The sequence below is a fragment of the Lepidochelys kempii genome, chromosome 5, assembly GCF_965140265.1.
Source record: "Lepidochelys kempii isolate rLepKem1 chromosome 5, rLepKem1.hap2, whole genome shotgun sequence".
NCBI lineage: Eukaryota > Metazoa > Chordata > Testudines > Cheloniidae > Lepidochelys > Lepidochelys kempii.
In genome coordinates, this window is record NC_133260.1 from 12,141,933 (window position 1) to 12,162,304 (window position 20,372).

Consider the following 20,372-nt stretch of genomic DNA (forward strand, 5'->3'; position numbering starts at 1 on the left):
ATGATTCCTCTGTTATGAGAAGGCATATTTGTGGTAAGTTCAAGTTGTTCATTTCCTTCAGATTCTTGCTGGCAAGTTTGCAAAGCTCATCTCATAAAATACACCCATAGAGCCTGAGTTTGAAAGCCATACTCACATTGAGAAGTACCTTACTCTGCAAGCATTTCCACTGAAGAAAATAGCAGTATTTGAGGAATAGTGTGCTACATAATGTGAGCAAGGTGACAGAAGCTGACTCAGAGACATTAGAGAAAGCAAAGACCGATTGGGTCTGATTTTCAAAAGTAAGATGCACAACTGCCCGCAACTAGGTTCCTGATTTGCAAGTACAATTTCCATGGCGCGGAAAGCATGTGCAAACATTTGTGTATGCAAATAGCCGTTAATGCATATTGCTAGCCATTTTCACTTGAAAAAGCCTGACTGTGTGCACAGTATTGGTATTTTGACAGGTTTCAGAGTAACAGCCGTGTTAGTCTGTATTCGCAAAAAGAAAAGGAGTACTTGTGGCACCTTAGAGACTAACCAATTTATTTGAACATAAGCTTTCGTGAGCTACAGCTCACTTCATCGGATGCATACTGTGGAAAGTGTAGAAGATCTTTTTATATACACACAAAGCATGAAAAAATACCTCCTCCCACCCCACTCTCCTTCAGGTAATAGCTTATCTAAAGTGATCACTCTCCTTACAATGTGTATGATAATCAAGTTGGGCCAGGTTTTCTCACCTCCCCCCCACACCCCACCACACACACAAACCCACTCTCCTGCTGGTAATAGCTTATCTAAAGTGACCACTCTCCTTACAATGTGTATGATAATCAAGGTGGGCCATTTCCAGCACAAATCCAGGGTTTAACAAGAACACCTGGGGGGGGGGTAGGAAAAAACAAGGGGAAATAGGTTACCTTGCATAATGACTTAGCCACTCCCAGTCTCTATTCAAGCTGAAGTTAATTGTATGGTATTGTGCATGAATTTTTGCATTCCTGACTTTGAAAATCAGGTTTGCATCTAGCCAGGCAGTGGTTAAATGGAATATGGTTAAGGTGACCAACTTTAAGACAGTTTTTGTTAAATCATGGATTTTAGACAGTTCTTCAAGGGAGTGCAGAAAGGGACTTCATACGTATTAGTACAACACCAAGCACAATGGAGCCCTGACTCTCAGCTAGGGCCTCTGGGTGTTATCAAAGCAAACATGAACCACTGAAATCAAACAAGAACCACTGAGTCTCTGAAATCAATGTCTGCTAGGACAGCATGATCAAAGGAGACTTCCTCCTCTTTTCTAAGAACTCAAGCCCCTGATGACAAGACATAGTGTAGAACCACAGCAAAAAATCATTGAAGCCATATGAGTTAATATAAAGACAGAGTGAACATTTTCTGCTCCATGCATGTTAAAGGCAGCAGCTCCAAAGGAAAGTAACCTCCACTCTAGCGTTCTCTCCATTGTTGATTTCCTATAACCCTTTGACCATTGAGCTGAATGATATAAAGAGGGAGAGAGGAAATAAACAGTTGAAGGGAGATAAAAGCTGCATTTGTGTCTTAGTCTGGAGCTGCCATGGGAAGTGGACACCAGCAGAGGAAATCAAATAGACTAAAAAAGAAAAGAAAAAAGTCAGAAATTCCAAATTTCGAGATATGCCAAGAGCCATGTATGAATTTTAGAAGGTTTAGAGTTCTAGAGAACTCTGAGGATTTGAAATGTTTGTTCTAACCTTCCCTGTCTAAGGTACTTCTGTGGCCCCTATCATAGTTTCTGAGCCCCTCACAATCTTTATGGTGTCTGATCCTCACAACATCCCCTTGAGGCATTGGGCTCTGGGGCTGAGAAATTGCTGTGTAAATATTCAGGCTCAGGCTGGAGCCCAAGTTCTGGCATCCTATGAGGGTGGAGGGAATTGGACATAGGTCCTCCCCAGTTCCAAGCTAGCTCCCTAACCATTGGACCATCTGTCCTTCATGACAGGCAGAAGTACTGGGCCAAAGCCTGCAGTCAATGGGAACTCTATTTGAGTCAGGTCTGAATAAAAGCTGACAGCCCAATTCTGAGAACCTCTCATTTCAATGGGAGTTCTGCCTATGTAACTCCTCTATTCTGTCCAGTGTGACTAGGACTTCAGCATTTGGCCTACATGGCAGTAGTCTCTCTCTTAATAGATCATCATTTCCATTTTGGTCCTGGCCAGAACCCCAGTATCCTTAAGTGCATGGCAATGAAGAATAGCAAGTTTTGAACTGATCTTTTTAAACCTTAAAACTTATTTGGTTCAAGATTTAAGTGATTTGTTTATTTGGAAGGACAGGTGCAATAGTTCCCATTCCGTCCCAGTTAGGTCAATGGATGGGTTTCAGGCCTAGATGTATGTCAGAATCTGGTGAGACTGGAAGAAGAGGAAGAGATGGGATTAACCCACCACATACATTGAGGGGAATAAAATTAAACTTCATCAGAAAGGCACAGATAATGGGAGGGATAGAATCAGTTACATATTTGCAATATTTTGTGTGTGTGCAAATGCATTTTTCACCATCAAAACTTTTCACAAAAAAGTAATTTATTTTGAAAACAATAGATAATGCCAATTAAAATACTAGATTTTTTTAAAAAATGAATGTTTTAAAATTTTGAAAACTAATTTTTTGGGGGGAAAACTATGTGACGACTATTTCTCATTTTGAAAACAGAAAAGAGTACATGAAAAATGTTGGTAAACTGTGCGAAACATTTTCAATTGAAAAATATCATACACAAAAAATTTTGAACCAAGGTTGTTTTCACATCTGGATTTTCTCCTGGGTTGGTGGTACGTGGGTTAGATTCTGTGTCTGTAAGGCCTGTGATGCTGCAGAGATTGCTGGTGATAGAAAGGGAATTGAGCAGTGCTGGGAGACCAGTTATGAAGTTAGTAAAAGTCAGGGAGAGACCAAACAACTTTTGTATTCTTAGATTCAGGCTAATTCTTAATAGGGTGACCAGACATCAAGTGTGAAAAATCAGGACGGGGTGAGGGGTAATAGGAGCCTATATAAGAAAAAGACCTCAAAATTGGGACTCTCCCTATAAAATCGGGACATCTGGTCACCCTAATTCTTAATGGTAAGGTTTGTGTTTAACCTTCACTGTTTGAGTTTAGATACAGGCCAAACAGGAAAACTTGCATGAAAGTTGGATGAAGCCTTTCCACATTAAGAGAAGAACAAATCGTTTAAACCGGGCTCTGTTTCTTCAAGCAACATTGCTGTGTCCAAAGGCAATCTGAGTCATGGAAAATGTGTGAAATATTTTCGGGGGGGTTTGTAATTTTTAGATGATCCCTGGCCATAGTGACTGTGTTGCTGGGAAGCAGGAGGGGGCATTTTATGTCTGCTTGCCCTGCCTGCTGGTCCCACAATGAGCATTGCCTTCATTCTGTTTTCTATAGAATAAAAGAATCCTGCCCTCAGGAGGCATATGAGTGTCAAGTGCGCCACATTTCTTCCAGCTTCCAGCTGCCAGGCTGCCTGCTGGGACACTATGACATTGCCATCCACACCTGTGTGGGAAATTCAGCAACCTGAGATTTCCACCTACCTCTGCTCCAGGCAGCCCTGCCCCTAAGGTCTCTCTTTGTGAGATGGGTGGGGGGAGAGAGAGAAGTGGGGGGGAAAGAGGTAAAAAAGTAAAGTACATATACTTTTTTTTTCTTTTCTTTTCTTTTTTTCAGTCAGGAGAACAATATATTTCCCGGACTTTGACTAATTCCAGCCAACAGTGGGACGTCAGAACTCTCTTCTTTTCAGCCTGCCATCTCTTTGAGGCCTCCTCTATTCTGTCCAGTGTGACTTTCACAGCTGTAGCACGGGAAGTCCTGAAGTCTGGGCGATAGACCTGAGAAATCCCACCAAACCTTGACTGTCAGGCCAACTGTCTGGAGTTTGGCCGAAATGGTCCCATCTATTCCTTCTCTCCTGGCAGGGCCTTGCTGTTGCTATGGAACTGAAGGTTCACCAGGGTGCCAATCCGATCTTTATTTCAGTCCTCTTGCTGTTTCTTTTTTTCCCTCTACACAGCATATGAATGCAGATCCTGACTTGGGAATTGGCCTGCTACAAATTGCTGTAATAGTTGTGCCCAGTGTTTCTCTATTAGAGTACAACCCCTCCTATTTCATCTGTTCGGAGTATGTCTGGCAGGAAAAACAACAGTTCTTGGTTTCCTTTTAGATGCGTGCCTGGACCAATACCCCAGACTGGAAACATCCCCTACTTTTTGAAGCAGGAGGATTGGAACTCTGAATTTCACAGTTGGCTGCTACCAGTATCTGCATAATGGGCTCCAACCAAAACCCAACATTGAGACATATGAACGCTGAAGAGTGGACCCACTCCAAACCAGGGTCTGAATTTTGCCACTAGCTCCTATATCTGTGAGCTGAACCAATCTCAGACTTGGATACCTTTGGAGAGTTGGAAGTCCAGATCCAGTGGCGGATTAATGATTTTGCCGCCCCTAGGCCCTGAAATAATTGCCACCCCCCCAGCAGCTCCTGACCCCCCCCCCCCCCCCCCCGCAGCTCACCTCCACTCCACTGCCGGGTCCTGCTTCTCCCCACTCCCTGCCAGTGCTTGTGCGCGAAACAGCTTTGCGAAGGAGGGGGGAAGAGCAGGGAACACGGCGCGCTCAGGAGAGGAGGCGGGACTGGGGCAGGGATTCGGGGAAGGGGATCAATGGGGCAGGGATGGGGTGGGGAATGGGGGCGGGGAAGGGGTGGAGTTGGAGCTGGGCCGGGGTGGAGGTCGCGAACCGGTGCTGGGGGAAGCAGCCTCTGGCTCCTATTATAAATTTGCCGCCCCTGCAAATTTGCTGCCCTAGGCCTAGGCCTTGTCAGTCTTGGCATTAATACACCGCTGTCCAGATCTGGTCTGAATTTGGCTGCTCAGACCCTTGTCTAGTGTCAATACAGAAATGTTGGTTCTTCAAAAGAATTCATACTCCAAATGGGAATTCATGCAAATTTGTGGGCATTGGCCCGAGAGACAAGTGTATTGTGCACCAGTGCAATGCTTAACACAATTAATATTAACAACAAGGGGGCAGGAACACAAGGCAGAATAATCGAGTTGGCAGAAGTTCATTAAATTCATCCTAGGGTACTTAAGGAACCAGCTGAAGCAATCTTGGAACCATTAGTGATTATTTTTGAGAACTCATGGAGGATAGGTGAGGTCCCAGAGAACCAGATAAGGGCAAACAGAGTACCTGTCCTAAAGAGGGGAACAAAGAGAGACCAGGGAATTTATAGACCAGTCAGCGTAACTTTGATACCTGGAAACATAATGGAAAAAAGTATTAAACAATCAGTTTGTCAGCACCAAGATTATAATAGGGAAATAAGTAATGGCCAACATGGATTTGTCAAGAACAAATCATGCCAAACTAACCTAATTTCCTTCTTTGAGAGGGTGACTGGCCTACTCGATGTTTGGGGGGGGACGGTGGAGGGATAGGAGTGGAGGAGCAGTAGAAGTGATTTATTTTGATTTTAGTAAAACTTTTGGTCTAGATGAAATTACTATAAAGTGGATACACATCTGATTACAAAACCATACTCCAAAGAATAGTTATCAATGGTTTGCTCTCAAACAGGGAGGATGTATCTAGTGGGGTCCTGCAGGGGTAAGTCCTGGGTCTGGTACTATTCAATATTTTCATTAATTACTTGAATAATGGAGTGTATAGTATGCTTATAAAATTTGCAGATGACACCAACCTGGGAGGGGTTAGAAGCATTTTGGTGGATAGGATTAGAATCAAAATGACTGTGATCAATTGTAGAATTGGTTTGTAATCAACAAGATGAAATTCAATTAAGACAAGTCTTACACTTAGGAAGAAAAAAATCAAATGCAAAAATACAAAATGCGAAATAACTAGCTATGCAGTAGTACTGTTGATAGTGGATCACAAATTGAATATGAGGCAGCAGTGTGATGCATGTGTGAAAAAATCTAATATCATTCTGGGGCGTATCAACAGAAATGTCATATATAAGGCATGGGAGGAAATTGCCCCACTCTACTCGGCACTGGTGAGGCCCCACCTGGAGTATTGTGTTCAGTTTTGATCAGAAAGGTGTGGACAAATTGAAGAGAGTCCAGAGGATAGCAACAAAAATGATAAAAAGTTTTAGAAAAATCTGACCTTTGAGGAAAGGTTTAAAAAGCTGGGTATGAGAAAAGAAGACTGAGAGGGACCTGATAAGTCTTTAAATATGATGACAATGATCAATTGTTCTCTGCATCTACTGAAGGTAGAACAAGAATTAATGGGCTTAATCTACAGCAAGGGAGATTTTGGTTAAATATTGGGGAAAACTTTCTAACTCTGTGGATAACTAAGTATTGGAACAGTTTAACAAAGGAGGTTATGGAATTGCCATCATTGGAGGTTTTTAAGAACAGTTTAGACAAACATCTGTTGGAGATGGTCTAGGTTTATTTGATACTACCTCAGCATGGGGATTGACTAGATGACCTCTTGAGGTCCCTTCCAGCCCTACATTTGTATGATTTCAAAGTATAATCCTGCTGCAGGTGTGCTCTGTTGGGGAACACCCCTTCCTTTCTCTCAGCATATGTGTAATTAGCTATCAGATGTCCACAACAAGCAAGTGATTTTTCTTCTCAGCAGATAGTTTGTCATTGCAAATACTATATACTTCCCCATGCCTGCACCTGTAATAGAGATGTCACTCACTGTACCTTTCTAGAAGAAATGGCAAACTGCCAGCCATTCCCCCTCTAATTCAATAGATAGTCCAAGCATCTGGCAGTAAGATGCAAGATGAATTCTGGAGCTGTTTCCCAGGAATCCTTCTTACTGTGTTACTGAATCTGAGCTCAGATACTGTGGAGATGACCATGTTATAAATACCTGGCTAGATATGTTAGAGATATTGAGCATGAAGACACACACTTTGGATCTACCCATCCCTACTGACCCCTCCCCTCACCTACTGGTGCTTCAGCTTCTTATCCTTCGCATCTCATTTGTCTAATTTAGACTCTAAGCTCTTCCACACAGTCACTCTGTCTTTTATCATGTTCTGGACAGCGTATGTACATTTATAGCCCAAGCAAAATAAACCAGTGTTGTAGCATATCATTTAGTTGTTATTATTTATTAGTTTTTGTTTGGTGGTAGCACCTTGGAGCACCAATGATGGATGAGAGCCCCAGCTAAGTGGAATGAAGAGACAATCCCTGATCCTGTGCACCTGTTGCAAACCCCATTCCCAAATATCAGTCAGTTCTATAACTAAGGGTTTCTCAGGGGTCCCATTTTTACAACTGATTACAAGCTTCTTATCTATGGTCTCCAGACCTCTCCTATCTATGCAGCACTCCTCCCCACTATGCAAACATAACCACATAAGTTCCAACATAAAAGTCCTCCATTGGCTCCCCGATTACATCTGTACACACTACATACTTGCACTCCTTTGGCCAAATCTTGCCTGGCTGTTGCATCTCTATTGACTTAATTTTGCTTATGTAACCCCAGGTGAGCATGTGAGGGAGCCCATAATGTACACTCACTCGGAGGTTACACTTATACCATGGCTAAATGTGACCATTGTCTTCAAACCACTTTCTGGGTATGCTCAAGTGCTTCCATTGTAGCATCTCGCCATATACCTGCACTTGCTTCTCCCATCAGTCCAGTCCTGCCCCCATTCAAGTCTCCAATCTCTCTTCTTCTCTCTTGGAGATCTACCTTTGCTGTCTTTAAACAAGATCAAAACCTACTTTGTGCAAGCGAACCAGTAAGCTTTCAATTCCCTATACTTCTCTTTGTTCTTGCCAGCCAGTTTCACGCCTCTCCTTATCTATTTTACCTACCTAACCTTGCCCTTTCTTAGTGTAATGTTTAGACGGTAATTGCTTTGGATTGGGAAATAGCTGTCTGAATGGTATGTTGTAAAATTAATTGCATTGTAATTGTGTTTGCTCTTGGATCAAATTTATCCTTCAAAGTTTTTGACTTTGGGAGCAATTTCTATCTTTTACACCTTTAAAAAAAATCTGTGATGTCATTTTAAGGGACAAAAATATAAGATTAAAAAAAGATTTCTAATCAATTTCCATTGGCAATATTTTCAGCTCATGCAGCTTCCAATTGTCCATGGCCCTCTCAAGCCAACCACCCCAGTATAGTGATTCAGGCTATAGATTCTGACTCAGGGCACCTATAGAGCTTTCTCCAAACTTTATCTGAATTTATAATAGAAATTATGAGGGACTCCTAGCAGCGCTGTTGCTTTTAGCACTATTACAATACTGAGTGTGCTATTTTAACTAGTGATTGATTTCACTCTTTACTTGGAGTGAAAACTGTATTGCAAATTAAATTCTTTTTACAAGAGAATGTGTTGTCCCTCTCCATCCAAATATCGCAAAGTGTTTTAGAAACATTAATAATGCAACTGAATTAAGCTTCAAAATACCTTGGGAAATGGAAATGTTTTGGAGGTGAGTAAAATGGAACACAATTATGTTAGGGCCCTGACACTGCTCACTTTGATGCCAATGGTTAAACTCTTTCAACATTGACAGGTGCAGGGTCAGTTCTTAAGTAACTCCTGCAAAGCAATACAGTGAGCCAGGGGCTGAGATAGAAGTAGGAACCAGGATTCTGGGCTCCTAGTCCCCCTGTTCTAATCACTAGACCACAGCCACTTTCTTCAGAGTATGTACATGCTTCATTGTCTATTATGAAATAAGATGTACCTATAAAATTACACTGACGGTTGACAGAAAGTTTTGTCCATTGGATACTATAAAATAACTCTTTACTCCTCCCATCCCTAAAACAAGAGAGACCTTGGCAATTGTATTTGACTTCTTATAGACCCAGCTTTGTAACTCTCATCTTCTGGATGCCCTTTGACTATAGTCTATGCTAATCTATGAACATGGGAGGCAGTCAATATTTTTTTTTAAGACCACTTTTCCATGCTAGGAAAAGCAGGTGCATGAGTGCTTCTTATCTCCTATCAGACTTAAACCCTCATAAATATTTCCTGAGTATATAAAACTTGTAAAATTTTAACCTCCATTTATTGTCAAAAAGGAGGAAATTCACATTAAGAAAGATGGAGAATCACCCATGCAGAACTTTAGTCCATGCTAGGATATCATAGAAAATGTGGGTATAAATTATCAGCTATGTACATTGGTGTAGCCACATCAACTTCAATGGCGCTTTGCTGATTTACATCACTTGAAAGTCTGAGTCTGCTGCTGTATAAATTCTATGGCCATTTGAAAACTGTCCATCAATTCATTTAATTGGAGGACAACATTTTAAAGACGCAAGAGCAACCCCATACTTATTAACATCCAGCCTTATTATCTGGCTGTTCAAGCAGAACAAGCTGTTAACATGAACAGTGAGCAATCCAACATTAGAACATTTGAAACCCATTGTTGATGCAATGCAAAATGTCATTTACTTTATGTCTGCCACAAAATGTTTTAAAGTCTGCCATCTTTTCTTAATGGCCTTCCAAGAAATAGCTCTCTAATGCCAACAGTTGGCTGTTTCCATATATATAAATTACTTCATGAACTCTGATTGTTAAAGCGTAGTAAACCAGCTATGGGGTAAGTTGTATCCATCTAATGATTTTGTACTCCTATTTGTCTTGCAGAATTTCAGTAAGTAATTTCTCTTCTCTTTTCTTTACTTTGCTTAAACTGATATTGAAATAGCCTTCATTTGTACCGCAGTGCTTATCTGCAACATTCTTACGTTGTAGAAAATTATTTCTAAATGAATATACAACTTTCTTTAGTGTCAACAGCAACTTTTTCAGTGATTTTTTTCAAAAATTAGAAACCTAAAATTTACTTCTCTCCTTCTTATTATTACTCCATCATGTTTGATTTTTATTAGCTATGGGAATTGACCATTTTCAGAGCTTTTGTTGGTGTCACATAGTGTTGCTATGGAAAGATTGCTGCTAACTTGGAAGGAACACCTCCATGCTACTAAATTCTTTCCTCCAAAAATATCATGGAATGTAACCTGATAGACAAAGTCAACTTAATTATTCAAGGTTTCAGAGTAACAGCCGTGTTAGTCTGTATTCGCAAAAAGAAAAGGAGTACTTGTGGCACCTTAGAGACTAACCAATTTATTTGAGCATGAGCTTTCGTGTAGCTCACGAAAGCTCATGCTCAAATAAATTGGTTAGTCTCTAAGGTGCCACAAGTACTCCTTTTCTTTTTAATTATTCAACTTACATGTATCGGCCTTATAAATTATGCCGTTTTGAACACAATTTTTTCATCTGAGACAATGAGAGTGTGAAACAGTATAACATATGAATTCTTCAGTTGGTGCACTTTTATGCCAATGATATGATTGTTTAGTGCATGCTTTGAGAGTTGATTTTTAAAGGTCTTAAAGAGTCTGCTTTAATAATTCATATTGATTCAGTAAGGGATAAAAATTCTTGACATGTTAAAGATTAGCATTTATATCGTGTACATCTTAATTATTGTGTTTGTTAATGCTATTGCCTTTATAAATAGTAGAGAGCAGAAATTAAAAATTCTTAAAAGGATATTGATATACTCAAAATTTAGTCTCATAGCCTTTAAGGCTAGAAGGGACAATCATGGATCATCTAGTCTGACCTCCTGTGCATCTCACGCCACAGAACCTCACCCACCCGCTCCAGTACTAGGCCCATAACCTCTGTCTGAATTACTGAAGTTCTCACATTTTGATTTAGAGACTTCAAGTTACAGAGCATCCACCATTTATTCTAGTTCAAACCAGCAAGTGACCTCAGCCCCATGCTACAGAGGAAGGCAAAACAACCTCAGGGTCTCTGCCAATCTGACCTGGGGGGAAATTGTTTCCCAACCTCAAATATGATGATCAGTCAAACTCTGAGCATGTGGGTGAGATCCACCAGCCAGACACCTGGTAAAGAATTTTCTGTAGTAACTCAGAGCTCTCCCCATCTAGTGGCCCATCTCTGCCCATTGGAGATATTTGCTAATCACTGATGCAATTGTAGGCAACCTCCTCACACCATCCTCTCCATAAACTTATCCCACTTAGTCTCAAAACAGAAATTTTGCCCCATTACTCCCCTGGGAAGGCTATTCCAGAACTTCACTCTGATTGTTAGAAACCTTTGTCTAATTTCAAGCCTAAACTTGTTGATGGCCAGTTTATGTCCATTTATTCTTGTGTCTACATTGGTGCTTAACTTAAACAACTCCTCTCCCTTCCTGGTATTAAGCCTTCTGATGTATTTATAGAAAGCAATCATATTTCCCCATGGCCTTTGTTTTATTAGGCTAAACAAGCCAAACACCTTAAGTCTATACAAATAACGTAAATACTACTAATTCTACTATTAGAAATACATTTTCTCATTGACATTTAAATGAAAAAAAATATTTGTTTGGGTCTCCTGCATTGCTTTGACTCCATAATACTATTTTGTTTGATAGTGTAGGAGAAGTGGGAAGTGAAAATAACTACAAACAACATTGAAAGTGGCCATTCTATTTCCACTGACCTAGTGTAACCCACTGGTAAATGTGGGTTGTAGGTCTCCTTTGTTATGTTCATGGGACACACAGAGAAAAATTAGATGAAAACATAATATACTTTTGCTGGAAGGTTGCAATGTAACAATTAGAATTCATAGAATCAATCATAGAATATCAGGGTTGGAAGGGACCTCAGGAGGTCATCTAGTCCAACCCCCTGCTCAAAGCAGGACCAATCCCCAACTAAATCATCCCAGCCAGGGCTTTGTCAAGCCTGACCTTAAAACACCTCTAAGGAAGGAGATTCCACCACCTCCCTAGGTAACGCATTCCAGTGTTTCACCACCCTCCTAGTGAAAAAGTTTTTCCTAATATCCAACCTAAACCTCACCCACTGCAACTTGAGACCATTACTCCTTGTTCTGTCATCTGCTACCACTGAGAACAGTCTAGATCCATCCTCTTTGGAACCCCCTTTCAGGTAGTTGAAAGCAGCTATTCAGAATGGTAACATACAAAAACCCCAAAACAGAGACAAAGCAGGCTGCTTCTGAAGGCAGAGAAACACAACTTTCCCTACCTTATTCTAGTCTGGCTATCTGCAGACCGACTGCTGCTATACCCAGATCAGAGGCTTTAGCACAAATGGGAATCATGTGCATGGTTTTAATCTGGAGAGTCCTTTTAAAATAAGTAAAGTCCTTTTGGATATATGGCTGGAAGGTGCCATATACAGCACTGCAGGTGCAAAGAAGTGTTGTTAATGGAAACGGAGGGGGTGAGGAAGGAAAGCTGAGAAATTCAAAATTAAGGCTGAAATTCCAGACTGAACTAATTCTGTTGCGGCTAAATGCTCCACAAGTCATTCATTATATTTAAGGATGGGTGGATATGTTTGCATTCAGTAAGATGTGTCCTGAAGTTTTACCCAAACCTGAGTATGAACCAAATCTTTTATGAGGTTCATAAAGTCTTTAAAATCATGTGTGTCTGTGTTTCCTGATTTTGTTCTGATCAGTTCTGCTAGGTGTTTTGGGAGGGTGGGGTTGAGGGAGAAGAAAATCTTCTGGTTTCTTCCTGGCCCTGATTCAGGAAAGCATTCCTATTCAGGACAACACTTATTAAGCACATGGTGACATTAAGTGTGTGCTTAAGTCATATTGGAATCAAAGGAATTTAAACACATATTTAAAGTTAAGCATGTGTTTAGAAGGTATCCTGAGTAGGGATTGATATAAGCATAGGCTTAAGTGCTAGCTTGACTCTGGCCCTGAGTTTGCACACCATATTTTGTTCATAATTAGCTTCTCTGAAGTGCTGGGAAGCGTGCAGTGGAGCTGGGCGCATTTTTTTGGATGAATAGCTTATTCATGGAAAAATGCAGTTTTGGTCGACCTGAAATTATTCATGAATTTGATGCAATAGTATCTGCCAGGGAAAAGTTTTTTTAGGGCCAGCAAACTATGTGTATTTGTGCATGTCCGTCCACGCCTCTGTTCCCCTTTAAAGCCTTTAGCCCAGTAGTTAGGGTACTTCCCTGCGATGCATGAGACCTGACTTTAAATCCCCACTCAGAGACAGGGACTTGAACCCAGAACTCCTGTCTCGCAGGTGACCATCCAAATCATGAGGCCACAGACCATTCTCTCACTCTCACTTGTTGAAGCTGTTTTTGTAGCTATGCTTGAATACTCATTGGACCACAGAGAGAGAGCTATTCTACCATGGCAATTAAGACACTCACCTGGGAGACAGGAGATGTGGATTCAAATCTTCTCTCTGCCTGATTCAAAGCTGGGTCTCCTACATTCCAGGTGAGTGTCCTAATCTGTCAATGAAAGGTTATAAAGGGGGATGAATGGACACAAACAAGTCTGGTTTACTGGGCCTGAAACAGACTTTTCCAATTTGCTAACAAATTCCAAACACTTTTAGAACAGAACTGAATATTTTCCTAGTTTTTTTCAGATTGCTGGAAGAACTGAAAAACCAATTATTTGGCCATCTCTAAGGTACAATATGAAAAGGTTGTTAATCTGGGGCAATCCATGGACTGTAGGAATAAATCCAGTGCTAACTCTCTAATGGGATGAGTGATTAGCTAATCAAATTGTTTGCATTTAGGTCTGAGTGACTGTCCCGTGTGCTTCCTATTTGGTATGGGTTTCCTGTTCTGGGTACTAATCAGCAACTGGACTGGACCTCTACAGCATTGAGCTTCTAAGGCAGGATAACATGTGAGTAGGAGAAACAAACAATATATTGAGATGATGAAAGTTACACTGCCTAAGTGAGCGGCAGTAATTCCAGAGTCTTCTACATTCTCAATTTGACATGTGTAGATTTTGGGGCTTGTCCCCTGCTGGCATTAAGGTCCCATGTATAGAGCTGAATGTTTGTGTGTGCGCATAGGTTCCCCTAAACTTCAGAAGATCTTTACCCCACTAAAAACCGCAAGATCAGAGGACAATTGTTTCCTAATAGTTTTCCATTTCCACTTGTAGTTGGTATCCTTTTTTAAAAATAATCTGTGAAGCAACTGAAGTGAATATTGAAAGTATTCAGTGGTGTGTATATACATTTAGCTCAAGTGACCATTTCCAGCTTACTAGCCTGTATTGCCAGGGGATATGGACAAGGGAAGGAAGAAAAGTAGAAACCGGACCTTGAGAATCTTTTTTTATTGCAGGAAAAAATGCACAGACTGAATTCTCTAGCTTTCTAGATTGTCCAATTATAGTACCGGTACAAGGTTTCTTGGGAAACACATTTGGTGCAATTTGAGCTAGAAGTAGAGTGAGCAGAGCGCATAATGAGCATGAGACAAGCTAGGCTATACTATAAGGGTGCCATGTTGGGATAATTTCTTTTAATCTGGTAGTGCCCCAATTTTGTGTTATCATCTAGCAAGTTTTGTATTAAAGTCCTGGGCTGGGCCCACAGGAATTTGGAGTTACAGGAGCACAGCAGCTCTGGAAAAAAACAGGCCTTCTTTGGGTTAAGTATTAAATCTAGATTTTGATGCCTGACTTTAGACACCGAAATATGGAAGTTTTAGCCAAACTTCATAGCTTTTACCCAGGAACACCAGAACTCAGTGTTCCGTTCATGACCGTTACTGACAATGCTGAGCAAGGGGTTCCTTATTCCATTTTAGGGCTACCACCTGTAAGATGCTGAGCAGCTTGCTGCTGGGAACTGCCAAGTGCATTCAACTCCCAATGTAGTTAGTAATGTCATCAATTGTTTCAGGGGAACCAAATCCTTACAGAAATATTATGGTATTTTAAAAAAGTTCTTTTAGTAATTTTATAGAATTTGATAGATAATTATCTCCTTGCTATAGAATTATGTAGCAACAGGAAGGAAATAATTTACTGTTAAATTAATTCTTCCATTTTCTATTAAATAATAGAATAATTTTTTAGTTTCCTATCAAATTCTAAAAAAACTCTTCCATAAGGACACAACCTCAAACGCAAGTCTTCACAGTTAATGACAGTGAAAGACGTTTTCAAATTTCTTGCTTTCGGATATTTTTATTTGTATGTGTATTTGGTTAATAATGTGGAATCTGAGCTTTTTACATTGCTTTTTTTCCCTTTCATCATTTTCAGGTTTGTGTGTTGCGCCACGTTTTAATCAATGCCTTTAAATCTACACCCGTAGCTTTCTGAGTATGTGTTCATTGGTGCATGCTGAGCCCATTGGCGCGCACAAATGGAATGCTTAGAACACGATTAGAGCAAGCAAACCTGTGTTTGCATATGCAAATGAACTCAAAATTCCAGGTGTAAACATGAGTGGCAGTCCTGCAAGCTTGTATGCACGTGACTAACATTACACTATCCAGTTGTCCCATAGAATTCAGTAGTGCTACTCACATTTGTAAGTGTTTGCAGGATGGGGACCTTAGGGGCTGGATCAAGGTCTCTAAAAACTTGGTACTTAAACATACTATCTCATGCACACAGGTTCTGAGTCCAGCTATTTTCTTTATTTTGAGAACACTGCTATTACGCTTTTCTTTATCTCCTGTGTCAATGTGAAGTAGAGCTACCGTATTCCTTTGTCTTCAGTGGTACGTTCAGACTAGTCTTCCAGACTGATTTTCTGCCTGGCTTTGTTTCTTAATGATAATTTGTGTTTGTTTACTATGGAAGAGTATGTTTTAAATGAGCCGGCAATGCATCAGGTGGAATATCCACTTCATGTCATTGTTAGTGACTCAGAATATCAATTTGTATTTTTCATACTGCCAATGCCTCATTGATTATGCGTGTAACACTGAAAATCAATTTCTTACCCATTGTTAGCAATTGAATTCAAGATTCTAGATTACAATCAGCCATGTGACCTGCTCGTAAGTATTATGCGCAAGTCTTACTAGGCATGATGTTGGAATGTCCACAGACTTCAGTTGGAGTTTGGGTGTTTTGCACGTTATAAGGTCAGCAAAAACATTGCTAAATCTAAGGAATGGGGGAAATAAAAAAAATGTTTATGAAAGGCATATTTCCTTACTCCACCATCACATGCTTGCCGATTGTTTTTAAAGGGGCTGTTTCTCTAGTTTGCTTGATGTCCTGTATCCACAAAGAAACTAATTTTCTAAATATGTGTTCATATGTATATAGCCTGAACTGGGAACACAGTCTCATTTGCCAAGGCTAGTTTTTATTGGGTAGTAGAAACATGATGCCTGATTCTAGCGTATATAGAGGCAACCAAAGATGTAGCTCTGGATATAATATATGTTCCTCCTGGGAAATACCTACTTGTAAAATACCAGATGTATTGCACTCTTCGGAATCTGTTGAGGTGGGGAATCGTACGTAGATCATTGTATGTGTGTATGTATATGTGTGACTATATATATTGATATATCATATTGTGTGTGTGATATGAATATATATGCATGCAGTATATCTAGACTACACAGTCTAAACTATACAGTTTATGTAGTCCTGCTAACTCAGGGCTAGTGTCAAGGTTCCTCCCCCACTCTGAACTCTAGGGTACAGATGTGGGGACCTGCATGAAAAACCTCCTCAGCTTATCTTTACCAGCTTAGGTCAAAACTTCCCCAAGGTACAAAATATTCCACTCTTTGTCCTTGGATTGGCCGCTACCACCACCAAACTGATACCGGTTACTGGGGAAGAACTGTTTGGACGCGTCTTTCCCCCCAAAATACTTCCCAAAACCTCGCACCCCACTTCCTGGACAAGGTTTGGTAAAAAGCCTCACCAATTTGCCTAGGTGACTACAGACCCAGACCCTTGGATCTTAAGAACAATGAACAGTCCTCCCAACACTTGCACCCCTCCTTTTCTGGGAAATGTTGGATAAAAAGCCTCACCAATTTGCATAGGTGACCACAGACCCAAACCCTTGGATCTGAGAATGATGAAAAAGCATTCAGTTTTCTTACAAGGAGACTTTTAATAAAAAATAGTAGTAAATAGAAATCCCCCCCCTGTAAAATCAGGATGGTAGATACCTTACAGAATAATTAGATTAAAAAAACATAGAGAACCCCTCTAGGCAAAACCTTAAGTTACAAAAAAGATACACAGACAGAAATAGTTATTCTATTCAGCACAGTTCTTTTCTCAGCCATTTAAAGAAATCATAATCTAACACGTACCTAGCTAGATTACTTACTAAAAGTTCTAAGACTCCATTCCTGTTCTGTCCCCGGCAAAGACAGAATATAGACAGACACACAGACCCTTTGTTTCTCTCCCTCCTCCCAGCTTGTGAAAGTATCTTGTCTCCTCATTGGTCATTTTGGTCAGGTGCCAGCAAGGTTACCTTTAGCTTCTTAACCCTTTACAGGTGAGAGGAGCTTTCCCCTGGCCAGGAGGGATTTCAAAGGGGTTTACCCTTCCCTTTATATTTATGACAGCTAGATTGTGCATTGAGGCACATCCCTGAACAAAGCATGTTGCACAAGTTTCACCAATCAATGAGCAGCCATTGGAGGCACGGTGCGTAAGGGATGCCCCTCTGAGTCACAGTTCCTTCCCTGCATCCTACTTGCCCGGAGAGGTAGTATTTTGCAGCTGGCCTGTACCAGCATCAAATGACGACTGTTCACGTTCAGCTGCACTGGCTGTCACATTGAAGAAGTGGAGCCAAATTTCCACCCATTCCAAGCCCCTCCTTGCATACTCCTTACCTTTCTGGTTGGGTCTGAGCGTGCTTATGCTTATGTCCTCAAAGCCAAGATCTTCATAAATGATCTGGAGGATGGTGTGGATTGCACTCTCAGCAAATTTGCAGATGATACTAAACTAGGAGGAGTGGTAGATACGCTGGAGGGCAGCAATAGGACACAGAGGGACCTAGACAAATTGGAGGATTGGGCCAAAAGAAATCTGATGAGGTTCAATAAGGATAAGTGCAGGGTTCTGCACTTAGGACGGAAGAACCCAATGCACCACTACAGACTAAGCAACGAGTGGCTAGGCAGCAGTTCTGTGGAAAAGAACCTAGGGGTGAGAGTGGATGAGAAGCTGGATATGAGTCAGCAGTGTGCCCTTGTTGCCAAGAAGGCCAATGGCGTTTTGGGATGTATAAGTAGGGGCATAGCGAGCAGATCGAGGGACGTGATCGTTCCCCTCTATTGGACATTGGTGAGGCCTCATCTGGAGTACTGTGTCCAGTTTTGGGCCCCACGCTACAAGAAGGATGTGGATAAATTGGAGAGAGTCCAGCGAAGGGCAACAAAAATGATTAGGGGTCTGGAACACATGAGTTATGAGGAGAGGCTGAGGGAACTGGGATTGTTTAGTCTGCAGAAGAGAAGAATGAGGGGGGATTTGGTAGCTGCTTTCAACTACCCGAGAGGTGGTTCCAGAGAGGATGGTTCTAGACTATTCTCAGTGGTAGAAGAGGACAGGACAAGGAGTAATGGTCTCAAGTTGCAGTGGGGGAGATTTAGGTTGGATATTAGGAAAAACTTTTTCACTAGGAGGGTGGTGAAACACTGGAATGCGTTGCCTAGGGAGGTGGTAGAATCTCCTTCCTTAGAAGTTTTTAAGGTCAGGCTTGACAAAGCCCTGGCTGGGATGATTTAATTGGGGATTGGTCCTGCTTTGAGCAGGGGGTTGGACTAGATGACCTCCTGAGGTCCCTTCCAACCCTGATATTCTATGATTCTATGATCTGGGTAGCCCCTGTATGGGTGCAAAGGCAATGATTTCTTTGTGGCTATGTAGTCAAAGTCACAATGTAGTCCTCTTGGATAATATTTTTATGTCCATTGGTTCCAAAATCTAGGTGACTAGGGACAACTGAGTTCAACTATAGCTGTCTCTCATTGCTGTCCCAATGCAGTTATGTTTCTTCGAAGAGTCTGTCACACAACTACAGGTATGTTAGAGCTGCATGCACACTACAAAAAAACCACAAATAGCCGTAATGTTCATTCAAATCTTTAAACCAAGTCATTTCAATTGGCAGCTCGTCCTAAAAATAAACATGTCTGGTTGAAAACTCCAGGGCTCATGCAGTCCAGGTCATGGTAATAGCAGAAGTGCTGAGGGTCCCCGTGAAAACAGAGTTCAGTGCTTCAAAAAACTTACCTGGCCTGTGTGCATTGGCTTGGGCACTTGAGCTACAGAAATTTCTTAGCAGCTTTTTTGTCTAAAATAAATGGTGCATAAAGGAAATGTAAAGTAGTTTGATGGATGGGATTAGCTATGTAGTTACTGCTCTGCCTTTGTCTTTTAAATATTTGGTTCATATTGACATAAATAGCTGTGTAATGTGTTAAACCTTCTGAGCAAGTTAAACCTGAGCATAACTGGAGGTTTGTGTGAGAAAGTGTGTACTTGGTCTTTACATCTAGAGCAGAAGGCCATTCTGGGGTAGACTAGGGAAAGTTCCATGCGGAAGTGCTGAAGTCAAGTCACTAATAATGCTGTTTTCCTTGTTCTAACAAAGTTCCTTGTTCAGTGTTAGAAGAAATGTACTTTTTCTGTGATTCCCTATCATTTGCACATAATACTGCATTTATTGTTTTTGTTTTCCACTTGCTAACTTGTGTGTGTGTGTGTGCGTGCTATTTTTTTTTTTTTTTTTTGCTATTATCATGTCCATTTAAGGCTGTGTTGGTATGCATTGTGCTGTTGCCATAACATGCTGCTGATATACAATGTGTTTTATGAGGAATTGGATCAATGCTTATCAGAGCACTGTCACTCCATCAATAACACAAATCACTAATTCATTCAGTAGGAGGGAAATGAAGGACTTCAGATTATGGTATTTTTTTCCCTTAATGCTTCATAAGCGTTTAACACAACAAGTTAAATGGTTTACTCCACAAAAGGTTGAGAGATCTCTGTGGGGTTTGCTTACTAAGCTACAGTGACACTGAATTCTGCTCGTGCCGATGTACCATTGTTACATCATGGTGTGGAAACAGGAATACCATCCCGTCACATAGTGGAGGGAAATGAAGACTCAAGTCACAGTCTTCTCCCGCCGCCTTCCAAATTTATGAGGAAATCAACTGCTTTTCTGTGTCCCAGTGATAACTACATGAAGGAATCTGTTGGTTTGAAATGCACCTCTAGGACTGCTCATTTCCAGATGGCTCCAGCAATATTAAGTGGTGATTGCGGATGACATAGGGAATTCCTTGTGGTTTTGAAATACAATGAGAGAGTATCCGGGAAACATGCATGGTCTCTTCTTATCATCGGGGAAGAGTGTCCTCTATCGATGCGTTTTCATTGCTCAGGTTCAATAAGGCTTTCATTTATGATTACACGACTTATGCTTACTTA